The sequence below is a fragment of the Wyeomyia smithii genome, chromosome 1 (genome assembly GCF_029784165.1).
Source record: "Wyeomyia smithii strain HCP4-BCI-WySm-NY-G18 chromosome 1, ASM2978416v1, whole genome shotgun sequence".
Classification (NCBI taxonomy): domain Eukaryota; kingdom Metazoa; phylum Arthropoda; class Insecta; order Diptera; family Culicidae; genus Wyeomyia; species Wyeomyia smithii.
This window is the reverse complement of record NC_073694.1, coordinates 121459658-121473982: the sequence shown is the minus strand read 5'-3', so window position 1 is coordinate 121473982 and position 14325 is coordinate 121459658. Positions and strand designations below refer to the sequence as shown.

General features: G+C 37.3%; 2 pseudogenes; one reads left to right on the top strand and one right to left on the bottom strand.

Moving 5' to 3' along the window:
• Nucleotides 1–3015: 3015 nt before the first annotated feature.
• Nucleotides 3016–4645, top strand: LOC129717154 (uncharacterized; annotated as a pseudogene).
• Nucleotides 4646–6772: 2127 nt separating this feature from the next.
• LOC129717153 (uncharacterized) lies at nucleotides 6773–12990 on the bottom strand (annotated as a pseudogene).
• Between the last annotated feature and the right edge of the window lie 1335 nt (nucleotides 12991–14325).

Sequence of the window (14325 nt, the reverse complement as noted above, 5' to 3'; positions counted from 1 at the left end):
CTCATTCGAATCCAAACTTTCGTACGAATGTTGGATACGAACGTAAACAAGAATGAAGGTGTAAGGGTGGATATCTTGAAAAACTTGAACTGGCAAACGAAAGAAGTGGTTGTCCAAGAAACAAACAGATACTACCGCGCCGGAAACCTACTGGAAAAACTGAAAGAAATCAAAATAGTACCGATTGTTAAACCAGGTAGGGACGCTACAGAGTCATCCTCAAAACAATATCGCACGCTTAGCCTTGGGGCTAATAGCGGTCTCGAACAACTAGATTAGTTGAGAGATTTCGTTATCGATATTGTTTTTTTTTTTTGGCACATTTTGCATGTGTAGGATAAGTACAACGATACACTGTGCCCCAGTGCTGAGTCGAGAAAATTTCCAGCTCGAAAAGATCCTCGACTCGATCGGGAATCGAACCCGATATCACAACCGTGTGGGAGAGCTAGCCGACCGACATCGCTAACCACAGAGCCACGGGGACCACAGAGTCATCTCCATATAGACCCATAGCATGTCCATCAACAATAGTGAAATCAGCTAACACAGCAGTACTCCGATTAGTACAACTGCATGCTCAAAAAGAACAACTACTACCGGTTCTGTCGTTTGGTTTTCGAGCCGGAAAATCCACATAGGACGGTTTAGAATATTTTACAAACCACATAATGGCAGAAAAAAGGAAGAAAATATTAGTGTAGCTATATTTTTTGACTTCTCGAACGCATTCAATAATGTCGACGTCAATATTCTCATCGCGACTATGAAGAGAATGAAGTATGCCAAAGATATCATGATTTGGATAGAAAACTTTTTGAAAAATAGGAAGCTGACAATCATAACCGAACAAGGAATAGTATCGATCGTTACTTCCCAAGGCCTCCCACAAGGGGACTTGCTTTCGCCAACACTTTTCAACCTATACACTACCTAACTGCATAAAACGGATCACGAGGGAGATAACATCATCACAACCCAATTTGCGGATGACTTCGCTAAAATAGTTAGCGGAAGAAATGTGGAGAGATAGAAGAAAAGGCGCAACGAGCAATCGACAGTTTTGTTGAGAGCAGCGACCGCTTGAAGCTTACATTGAATAGTACAAAAATAAAAGCTATAATTTTCACACCGAAAGAGACAACTATAGATATGAAAGTAAAAGATGTTCCTATAGAATGCGTCATAAATACCTGGGCATAACGGTAGATCATAACTTAAGCTATGGTACACATGTGCGGGAATTAAAACACAAAATTAAGGACCGTCAAAATATATTAAAAATCATCAGCAGTATCAAGAAGGGTGCAACCCCAAGAGTAATGATAATGTTCCACAAGGCACTCTACGGAGGTTTTCTTTCGTTTGGAAGCTCCATCTACGCCAACACGACCAAGGCCTACCGAAACGGCTTGGACATAACACAACGACAATGTCAACGAATAGCGACGGGTTGCTCCAAGACGACACCTATCAACACTCTAGCTGCGCTAGCAAATGAAGGACCCCTAGAATTACAAAGATACTATTGGACGAAAAGAAGGATCTCGATGCACTTCCGGAAGAGAGATGCAGTTTGCGAACAACTTCAGCTACTCGACAGGAATGCGGACCAAAACAAGTACACATACATCGAAAAAGTGTATATTGATAACGCCGAGGAAGTAGAGAGGATATACGAACTGATGCCATCGGATCACAGCTACGACGTAATCATTCGACACCAAATAGAGGGAATTCCGATAAATAAGAAGAGAATGCTACCGGAAACTATGCGTCAAATTACCCTAGAATATATTAATAAGGAATACTCTCACTGGAGCAAAGTATACACTGACGTCTCGAGAACCTCCGACGCGTGCGGGATCGGAATTCATGAACCCAAAAATGGAATAGACATCATCCTCAAACTGGAATTACATTCCTGCATTATGACTGCCGAACTTGTGGCTATTCGAGCTGGTCTGGACGAAATAGTGAAATCGAACAGATTTATCTATAATACGGTGGTTCTTACCGACTCACAATCAGCCTGTCTACTATTGAAGAAATATCAACGACTGAAGTCATGGACACCTTAACCGGTTACATCTGCAAACAACTACAGGATACAAAAACAGTCCTACAATGGATTTCCAGTCACATAGGACTAAACGGTAATGAAGCGGCAGACGAACTTGCGAGGGCTGGCATACACAGTGAAGCAGTCATGGTAAATAAGCTGCTGTGGAACGATGTAACTCTTCGTAACAGGAAACAACTGGAAAAAGCCACAAATGAGTGGTACAAGGACATCGCAATTAAGCAGAAAAAAGGGAGAAAATTCTACGTACTATTCGAGGAATTTCCAACCAGGCCGTGGTTCTGGAATACTGATTTCGACGGCGAAGAAACAAGAACACTAAACAGAATACTTGCCGGTCACGATTATTCGAACTTCTGGCTCGCCAAAATGCGACTAGCTGTTTCTGAAAAATGTGATCTATGAGATGAAGAGGACACCACGGAACACATGCTACTCCGCTGCATAAAATATACTCATATTAGAAATCACTTTGATTGGGAACAACTCGCAAACCTTCAATTCCTAGTACGTGAAAAAGAAGGCATAAACAGCAAAAGCGCAGTATGCAGTTCAAAAAGGAATTCATTTTCCTATCTCAATCCCATGTAAAATTCAGGCACTGAATCAGGCAACGAAATTTCTTCTGGTAGCTAGTACGCAGCTAAAAAGAAATCAGAAACCGAAAAGGAAAACAAAGTTCACTTGGTGTGAACCACCCCTTTGGCATCACATCATGTTTCAAGGGCTAACATCTCAACATATGTAAAAACGAGATAGCATATCACCGCTTCTTTTCATACATCTTAATCTTACTGCTGACAGCGGGCACAAATTAATTTGAGCCCAGGACATGAGTTCATTGTCATTCTCTGTTACTCGGTATAGGGATGCCAAAGGCTCGGTGTGAACACTACTGTGAAGCGAAATGTCACTTTTTCTTGCGCGGAATAATGTGCACTGACATAATTCAGGCACTGAAAGAGTCGGGGAGTTAGTTGGTCGTCTCCAGGGATACCAGATGTGCAGATTTGTCTGCAAAACGCAGATTTTTAGAGTCCATGTGCAGAATTTTATTGATTTGCAGATATTCACAGATTTTCCATAGTTTCTGCAGATTTTTGTCAGAGTCTCCTTATATTTGCGCAGTTTTTCTCAAAATGTTTGCAGATTTTTACAGACTTTTACCAGCGCGAGCGAAATTTTTCCGAAGCACGAATAGATTTTTTCAGATTTCAAGCAGATTTTTGCGGTTTTTCGAGCAGTTGCAGACATTTTTCAAAAACATCTGGCATCTCTGGTCGTCTCACACCAGATCGTCGCGTCTTGGTAAACAATAGAGTGCCTGTAAATATATAGAGTGGCGACACTGTCAAAATTGGAATAAAAATTATCTGTCAGTGTCATTAAACGCTGCATTAAACAGGACTGGTAAGTTCAAATAGTTTTGATTTTTGTCTAAAATAGAATAACTTTGCTTAAAAAGGTAAGTACAGAGAGGACGTACTTTATTAAATTTTAAAAAGGGTCAACAGATTTCTTAAAAAAAATTAGTTTACAATTATACAAGACTTTTGAAAAGTGGGTAATTATAATGAGAACTTTGTGGCTCCATAGATTATGGATTTTCAATGCATTTTTGAAATTTTGATGTTCATGTCTTCTTGAATAGTCTATCGTTGTCTTACATGCTAATATTCATTGCTTCTTCTCAAATCTCATTTTAGTGGACGACTGTAGAAAAGCTTGGATTGTTCTGAGGGAAAGCCACCGATACCACTTAAAGACCCACAAGAAGAAATCCGGCAGTGAAGGAGGACCACCAACGGCAGGCCCATCGTGTAGTTTAGAATGGGAATTTGCGGAATAGCTTGCATTTCTATCGGATCAATCAAAAAACGAACGTAAGAACTATTATATTCAGATCTTACATCGCCGGGGCTAAGCGTTTTAAATCTTTACAGAACATTTACCTCCGACCCTGGGTCAGCGAGTCCTTCGGAGCCAATTAATGACGACGTAGAAAGCGAAAGAAGAATAGACGAAAACACAGAGCAGTAAAAGGTTTCAAATTATAACTACGTAAGTTCCAGATCAGCTAGATAGTCTGTGAGAAATCCAACTCTGTCATTTAGCCTCTTTTTCCATTGCAGACTTACAGTTGGAGCTTTTGTGTTTTTCATATTGCTTCGCTTCAGCAAACTCGACCAACGCGCCAACGGGAAGATGACACAGTCATTCGTCTGGCTTATAATATCAGTCAACTCATCGATCAACAGCGCACAGTGCAAACAACACCAGAGGAAAGGCCGACTTTGCTTCACCACGTCCAGCTGGCCAATTTCGACCGTATGCTTTAGCAACTACCTACGGCAGTGGCGGAGGATGCATGCTTTGAAATTACAACACTGTTGTACAATAAAATTAAGGCCCTTCGAGAGTAGCTAACCTAAGTTTGTTGTATGTTTTGTAGCCTGCAGTTCCTTTAGTTAGTTAAAATATTTCAATTTGTTGAACCCCAATATTCCAAAATGACAACACTGTTTAGATTTTAGTTTTTATTTTAATTCAAGCTCTACTAGAGTATATAGAGTTAGTTTGTTTATATGAGATTTAAATAAACGTTTGTTTGATGGTTATGTATTTGGTTTACTTAAATGATAGGATCATCTTAAATCTTCTGTTTATCTATCTATCTATCTATCTATCTATCTTCTTCTATATCTATAAATGCGAATTGCTATCTGTTGCCTTTAGACTCAAAAATTACTGAACCGATTGCCATGAAAATTTGTACATAGGGGTTCTCAAGTACGGTCTCATAAGCGTGGGCAAGGAGGGGATCAATTTGCACTCTGTAAACTTGGAACCGTTTTTAACGATAACAGTGCAAATTTATATACGAGGATTTTTAGTATGCGGCGTATTTTTGCGACGATACTGTTTGTTCCCATGTTTATTTCTATGACATTGATTTTTTTGCATCACAGTGGCATAGTCAGAAGGGGGAAGGGGAGAGGGGTATATAAAACTTTATTGTTTGTAAATTATTGTATATTTCATCATAGAAAAAAACATAAAAATTCAGTGGCGCAGTAAAGAGGAGGGAGAGTGAATGGATGAATGTTGTCAAACTTTATTAAATTTTAAACCGCTTAACCGATGATTATTTTTTCGATACATAGAGGTTTACAAAAGCGAATATGTTTTAATAACTCCTTATTGCATCTATCTCATTAGCGTGCGCAAGGATGGGGAGATTATAACAGCGAATTTGATCTTTGTAGATTCTCAAACACCAAACACGATCACCGTATTATTTCGTGTACGTAGATTCTTAAATACGAGATAATTTCTTGTGACATTGGTTTACCTATGTCTTAGTGGCGTAGTTAAATTGAGGAGGGGGGGGGCACATTAACCTTCATTATTTTTAAACGATTGAATAGATCATCTTGAAAAGTGTGTTATTACCGTATTGGATTTGAACGAATTTTCTTCGTTTTTACAACAATCGATTGAAAAATAAATTACGCGTCATGCGTTACGATTGTAAAATGTCGAGGCATGTTTGAACGCAGATTTCGGTCGAATACCATTCAATATGAATATTTCTGGATAATAATTTTGTTCTGGTTTGAAACTTTTTTAACTAGAGAGACAAATCGCGCGAAATGACCGATGGTCGAATATCGACCATTTTTGATTTGAATGAAACCTTGCACACGTATTTGGTTTAGCAAACTGAGCATTTTTCACAGGTGGAGAGTTTTTTTACACCCATGAGTTACATTCTAAAAGAGCGTATGCCTTTTGGCATTTCGCTGAAGAACCATGGACAAATTAAGAAAAACGTGTATTTTCCTAAATAATTATAATTTTTCGAGCTTAAATTAGAAATAACTCGAAAACCAATGCCTTTAGAATGTTTACTACCAAGAGCTTTTTGATTAAAAATGACTTTCTGCATCTTTTAAAATCATCAGAATACAAATATTTTGAAAAATGTTTAAATTAGAATTTTCATAAAAAAATTAATCTGCCATGAAAAAGTTATTTTTCATTTCTCCATCCTGGACTATTTTTTAAAAGTTGCGTATTAACGTCAAGTTTCTTAAAAAAAAATAAAACAAAAATTCAACTCTTTTTTTTAATTGAAATTTAATGTTTGTTTTTAAATTTTTTTGGTCAAAAAAAATTTTTTTTTGTACAGTGTATATTTTTTTATGGTGCATTTTCAATTCCCTACAACTCATTCTCAGACAGTTTTTCTATACAACCAACGGTTTCTGGGCTACAATGCTTCGAATAAAACCTATGCCTAAAGGCATACGCCCTTTTAGAATGTAATGTGGGTGTAAAAAATCTCTCCACCTGTGAAAGATGCTCAGTTTCCTTAGCCAAATACGTGTGCAAAGTTTCATTCAAATCAAAAATGGTCGATTAAATTTTCGCGTATTTCCAGGCGATTTGAAATGATTTTCCTCTAGAGTGAATCGGGACTCAGGGTGAACTGGGACAGCCTCTGCATCTCTTGTAAGTACAGACTACATTAATGATTAAATAATTATCAATAAAATTATGTGTCATATGTCATGCAATCATCGGATACAGTAGAATAAATACGCAGCAACCAATACTGAAAAATTTATTTTACATGGTATCAACCTAGGGTACAAACCATTATCATTCCACAAATGTTGCACGTCGTTACCACGGAAGTGAACTCAATTCAGAATTAACATATTCTTTTATATTGTTTCTGCCATACTTTGCAAAATCGGTTTGCCTTCCAGTGTGCCCTGGAATCGAAGAATGGAACAAAGAATCCCGTCTGTTGTTTACCCGTCTTCTCCACTCTCCTTCGATAAGTATTCCATCTTCCGACAACTTTTCAACATACGAGCTTGGGCAGTAGTTGATAGGATTGCTGGCTATCAAATAATTTTGTAAATAGCAGCATGCAGTTAAAATTTTCTGAGCCCTATCGGGGCCACAATAGAGTGTCTTTTTAAGACAAGCCCACTTTGAACATAAAATACCGAACGCATTTTCTATGCATCTCCTGGCCCGGCTGAGTCTGTAATTAAAGATGATCTCGTCTTCCGCCAATTGGCGGCCATTATATGGTTTTAGGATTCGTTTACAAAGCGGGAATGCATCGTCTGCAACGAAGAAATATGGTAACTTGGTACCATCAATGGTACTGTTTGGAGGGAAATTAAGACGATCATTCAATATATCTTCGCCGAAACTGGGAATTTTTGAAGATGCTGCAATCTCCTTCGCTACCATACGCTCCAGAGTCGATGTATATAAACTTATATGATGCGTCACAGAAAGCGACAAGAGACAACGAGTCGAAACCCTGAAAAAAATAGTATGTGAAATAATAAAATAGTATATATATCAGCACAAATAAACAGATACAAAACGTAACACGGAAGTGACGGTCTATATTAACATTTTATATACCTACGTAAACAAAGTTGTTAATGGAATGGTGAAAGTTTGTCGCTTAGGTTATTAGAGTAAAGTTTAAATTATTACACAGTACGATATCGGATCGATCAATTTTAGGTCAAATTTAGCAAAATTAAAATTTAAAAAAACTTAAATTAAGCAAAAACAATAAACTAATTTATAGTCAAGGACTGGCTACTAACTTTTTGCCGGAAGGGTAAACCTCTTTGATAACTATTACCTTGTAGTTAAAAAACATTGTTCCAGAATTTTTGGGTTTTTTCAGTGCAACTTGTTTGCCATCAATTGCGCCCATACAGTTGGGAAATTTCCATTTCGCGTTGAAGTTCGCTACGTTGACAAAAAAATCTGGGTTTTTTTCTGGAATTGTGTATTTTAGAGCCTCACACAGGGCATCGCATACCTGGGTGATGATGGGTCCAAGGTGTTGCTTGCTTACTCGATAGTAGGAAGCAACATGGCGTTGCAAGTCACCCGACGCAAAATATCTGAAAATAGTTATTCAAATAACACTTTTATAATTATCATAACAATTCTAATATTTAAAGCTTATCTTTAAAAGATCGTTAAATGGTCTAATATCGCTCTGGGGCAGTGACGTACACGTAGCATAACAAGGGCGCAACAAAATTTGTTTTGACTACAAATAACGATTTAAAATATATTTCAAATCAGAAATTCTCTTAGACAACACATTCCTAAATGTAGTCAAGGAAACATTTCATTTACTTGATATTTTTTACTACGCATTTTTAAATCTCTTCAAACTATCCTGGTGATACAATACGAAATACTTTTAGCGAGTAAAATCGCGCCAAATGTCCTATGATCGAATATCGCCCATTTTTTATTTAAATAAAACTTTTCACACGTGTTTGGCTTAACAAACTAAGCATTTTCACAGTTGGGGAGATTTTTTAGACCCATGAGTCATTTTGCTTTGATTCCGTCGGTCTAGTTCCGCCACTGTTGTGCCAATCACCGACGCCCGGAGAGGCGACTCCACCCAGGACCCTGACTTACGACCCGTTGATTAACGAGCCGGCGCCAACGGCTTTATTTCCTCATGCAAATCATTGCCCTTTGCAGCCTAATTTCTATCTGTTTGGTCGATTACCCCCTACGTTAATAAATATAAAACTTAATAATTGTTATTACAATTGGTGTCATAAATCTAAGACGCTGTGATTTGAAGGATAGAATTGAAGATGCCGTGTTTATGCATGTGTTCTAAATGTTAAAAGAATGTGCAGTGTTATCACCACAACGGTCAACTAAAACAAACATGAAGAAAACATTGCAACCGTGCGAAGGTGAATTCGAGCGGCTCTATAGTCTATAGCTCCAACAAACCCGCAGGTCGTCCGGTTGGGCAGTTCACAATGGTCGGGAAATTGAAATTTCCGGTTAAAATTCATTTTTTGGTGCCAAATTGTTGGTTTTCCACTGCAGATGATTATGACATATAAGAAAAGTTTTTAATGTCTTGTGTTTTCGAATAAACGTAAATAACTCGTTAGTGGAACGAGATAAACAATTACTGTTTTCAGCAAAGATTCACATAATAGTAAAACGCTACTTATGGCTTTGAGAGTTAGTTCGCGATTTGTCCGCAGAGATGTCGCACGAATCTAACTTTTGATAGGAACATCCAAGAAATATGGTTTCTTCAGCAAAGTTGTAAAGCTATTCAATTCAAACAAAACTACTGAAGACGAAACGATTTAGCAAAATCAATTGTAGAGCCACCAAATGTTGATACAGTTTCCTATGGTCTTATTTGTAAAAAACTATTTTGAAACGGTGCTTGATCAATTCAATGCAATCATTTATAACATTTTCTGTTCTAGGTTGTATGAACAAATTCACTGAATCGATCTTAATAACTTCCTCGTAAGATATTGCTCACTTCTTCGTAAAACACTTGAGTAAAACTTCAGAACTGTAAAGCACAAATAAAACTTTGTTTCCTCCACATACACAAGCAATCAGACCGACTCAAAGGTATGAACTATAATCAGTCACCCATAAAAGACATATGAGCCGCTTGATTCAAGGGAATAACTGACTGCAATGTTGAAAAGTTCGACCATGAGAACCTCCATTTGTTTATGCTGTATGCCGACATATCCGGTACACAGCCTCTACTTCGGATGTAACTGACGAGTAAATGCAAGTTCGAACCAATTTTTTAACACTGCAGTGATATTTGTGTTTGGTGAGAGAAGTTTGCGTGTGGTGTTTCATGGCCGTGTTTTCATAAAACAAACACTGGGAATCATTTTTGGGATAATAATTCATTTTATTATTCGGTTTAGTATGATTTCACATGAATAATCGCTAAGTCTCTTAGCGATGTTGTAATTGTTTAACAAAATAAATTTCAGAAAAAAACTTTGGGTTGATAAAAAAACATCGTTTGAAAATAATTAAGATACACGCAAAAAACCAATTGATTTCTAATATTAATATTAGCAATAAATTGATTTTCTCGTGTATCTTTATTATTTTCAAACGATGTTAACCATTGTTTTTTTTTTTCAAACAAAATGAAAAAAATATTTTTTTTTACTAAAGTGTGTACAACTGAATAACCATACTAATTTAAAGTTTTTTCAGTATATTTTTGAACCTAATTGCTATGACATACGTTGATAAGTCTCCATAAAACTCCAAAAAATTACATAAAAAATTAAAAATTTTAAATTATCTTTTTCTACAAAAACGCAAATTTTACTAAAACTTTTAACATATCTTTTAAACAACGTATATTCTAATAAACCAATTAATCTAATAATTTCACGATTTTTCAGTGTGTTTTGAACCAAATTGCTATAATATACGAAAAACTTTGTTGATAAATCACCCAAAAATTCAAAAATTGCAAAAAATGGAAAACTTAAAATCATCTTTTTCTACCAAAACGCAAATTTTCTGTAAACTTTTAACACATATTCATAAGTAAGGCTCTCAGACACACTATCAGGTGCTGTGCTTACACGTGCTTACATGGTTTTTGATGGTCAAAATTGGGAAAAGTACGCATATTTTCAATGTGGCCTGCGGCTGACTCTGTAGGGTTGAAATCCATTACTCATCCTGTTTTAGGAAACTAATTTAATAAGCTTTCAATCATATGTGAACATACCATGACAGCTTTAGTATGTTTTTATATATTCCAAAATATTCAGAAAAACTATTTTTCTCCGTTTCTGAAATAGGTAATTTTGAAGGCATTTTTCAACATGAACCGTTTTTTGTATCAAGTTTTCATTAAAAAATAATGAAAATATAAATAAAATACTACAAAATCATGTGCTCAAAACATCTTGAATATGAAATTCGCATTTGGTAATTTTGGCCACTCTTTTATATAGGGACCGTCTTATGTGCAGTTGTGCGTTCCAAGCTGGCCGATAGCTGTGGTTGAATTAACGGCGAGGAGAAAAATGAATTAATCGGCGCGATGGGAGGTGCCGGCGCTCGTGTAACCACCCGAGCGAGACAAGCGGTAAAACCGCACCTGATACCACGATGCCTCTTGTGTCGGATGCTACAAGCGAGGTGTTTTTTGGACGGTTTGTTTTAATACAGAATATTTGAAACAAAATAAACGACGAATTTTGAAAGGTGGTCACGCTTTTTTTCTCGTAATGTGTTATTTTGCTTTCCACCCTTCCTAATCGACTGAAGGAAAATGAAATCCCCTAAGCTGATTTAATGAAATTTTCTAATACCATCAAACTGGTAGTTTCTGGTTTGATATTATTTTTCACTGCCGCAACCATTCGCAAACATCCGCACGTCACGCAGGCATCTCATACTCCGTATATTAAGTATATTTGAGATTATAAAGTACGGAACTTCCACGATAATCTAATGCAAAACCAGCCGAAGTGCAGCTGCTGTCAAAGAGATTGGTTCCCCTAACAAAATTTTTATTTAAAAGGATTTGTGTAAAATTTTGTCGCAATCAACAATATTTTAACTTACTCGAGCGCAACGATCAGCTTTATAGCGAATTTCTTTATTCCACCAGCTCACCTCGTTTTGACCTGGAAGCGCACTAACTGCTGTCAAAACCCTTCTTTATTCGCTCGATTTTGACCCAGTTTTGACCTGCCGTGCTGCCCGAAGCGCTATGGAAAATTTGTCAGCTTCAGCCCACCACCCCACGTGCTAAGTTCGTAAACAATCATCTGGCATCTCTTTCTTACTTGCGTCTTAAATGGCGATGACGTTTTATTATTCCTCGGCAGTTTTGCCCGCACACAGTGGAATAAAGAAATTCGCTATTAGTTTCGGTGGTGTAGCATCATGAGGGCGTGTATTTCTTTTAGGCTTCAATTTCTCTTCGACCATAGCAAACAACTCGTCGAATTGTTCGACCGTCATGTGAAAATTCTCATGAAAGGTCCGCGGGTGCCGCATCATATCGTTAAACTAAAAATAGAATAAAATTAAGCTTTATACCTAGATAGGCGCTATTTGTCGTGTGGGAAAACGAATGAATCAATTACTGGAGAAATCTAGTGTTATTTAATTTGTTAAAAAATATAGGAGGGTATAGATCACTGTCATTGCTATGAAATATTTGTGCCATTTAACGAATAATTCGAAAATTAGATGCTTGTTGATAAAAAGGTATGTTTTATGTAACAGTTCTGCTCACATCAGTTGCGAATCTTCCTTTCGTATTCCTTTCCGCCAAATACGGGTTTACTCGATGAATCGGCTTCCTCCGACGACGACGATTTTTCGATTTTTTGTGAAGTAATAGCACGCTTGCTGCTGAGCAATTCTCGCTGAAACCGTCCCACTGGTGACATGAGGTCTTTCAAAAAGGATACTTTTATGTCTAAATGATTGAAAGTAGCGAAAAAATGAGAAAACCACTTTGGTTAGTTCATATTAAGTGACCCCTCGGGCACAAACCGGTTAAACAGTTTTTACAAAAATGGATTCTTGAGCAATTCTTGACCTTTTTATTGATTTAATTCTCTTGAATTTGTCATTGAACCCCCTGCAACCAACACATCGTTTTCAAGAGAAATGATAGAGCTTTCATTTGAAGTAGAAAAAAATTGGCCGCCATCTTAGATCTCGCCGCCATCTGTTTTTGAGCAAGTTCGCAACCACCGATTTTGAATATGACATCACCATTAGAAAGCTGAGAAAAAATGCTTTAAGATACATTCAAAATATTATGTGAGCATTGAGGTTATTTTGTCATTCTGGTCACTTTTCAAAATCGAGCTTCAAACAGTTCAACGCATGACTCGCGTCCAATATCAAATCAACGCAATATACTGAGCCTGTGGTGTGCTTATGATGTGGACAGTCAGTATTTCTAGTTCACAGGTAGTAAGTGCACCCACGCACCGTAATTTTTGAATAGCCTTTAATCAATTGGCTGAATTTCGTTACCCTTTTTTCGTACCCATTTCGTCGATAAGAATTTTATTTGCTAGGGATCAAGAAAGTGATGATTCTACTCTTGCTTTATTTACGCTGGCATATACAAATCTTCTCCAGATTACTCGGGATATACTTGATTCATACTATACCTTGGTATACCATACCTAAGTTTGTTGAGAGTAGTTTAATGCATGAAAACAACAGTACATAAGGCGTCGTACACAAATAACGTTACGCATGAAGGGAAGGAGGGGGGTTGAGTCTGCGTTACTTATTGTTACGTAGGTGGGAGGGGGGGGGGGGTAGTAGAGACAGTTACGTAACTGTGATGTTTGCTCGAAATTGAAAATTTCGGAGGGGGGTCAGGCTGATCAGCGTTACGCAAATTTAGGGGGGGGGGCGAATCCTTAAAAATCTGTCCACGTGGAACATGGATGGCCCTAATATACACTACACTTCATTACACACACCACAGGCTCAGCATGATTCGATATTGGCCGCACGGCATGCGTTGTACTGTTTGGAGGTCGATTTTGAAAAGTGACCAGAATGACAAGGTAAATTTAATGCTCACCTAATGTTTTGGATGTATCTTAAAGCATTTTTTCTCACCTTTCCAATGGTGATTTCAAATTCAAAATCGGTGGTTGCAAACTTGCTCAAAAACACGTTTTTCTGATGAAATCCAAGATGGCGGCGAGATCCAAGATGGCGGCCAACTTTTTTCTACTTCAAATGAAAGCTCTATCATTCCTCTTAAAAACGATGTGTTGGTTGCAGGGGGTTCAATGACAAATTCAAGCGAAATAAATCAATAAAAAGGTCAAGAATTGCTCAAAAATCAATTTTTGTAAAAACCGTTTAACCGATTTGTGCCCGAGGGGTCACTCAACATGAACTAACCAAAGTGGTTTTCTCATTTTTTCGCTAATTTCAATCATTTAGACATAAAAATATCCTTTTTGAAAGACCTCATGTCACTAGTGGGACGGTTTCAGCGAGAATTGCTCTGCTGCTATAGTTATAATATTCAACACACGCGAGGAAACCATTTTTACAGAAAATCTTGAAAAAAAAACATCGCAGATTGAAACCACAGGTTCAAAATCATAGAGCAACAATATATGAGTTTGCAAATAGGTATAAGCACATTTAATGTGAGAAATTAGAACAAACTGGAAACCATTCAGCGCTCCCTGATAAGATATCTGGTACTACTACCGATCTCCTTCTATTTTTCTGTCTGGATATTCCGGAATCGGTTCCAGCAGGACAGTTCAGTTTTATGGATTTCCACTGTTGATCCACTTAAAACTTATGTGCCTGTTAATGGTTGTCAGATTAAAGACATGATTTTGAAG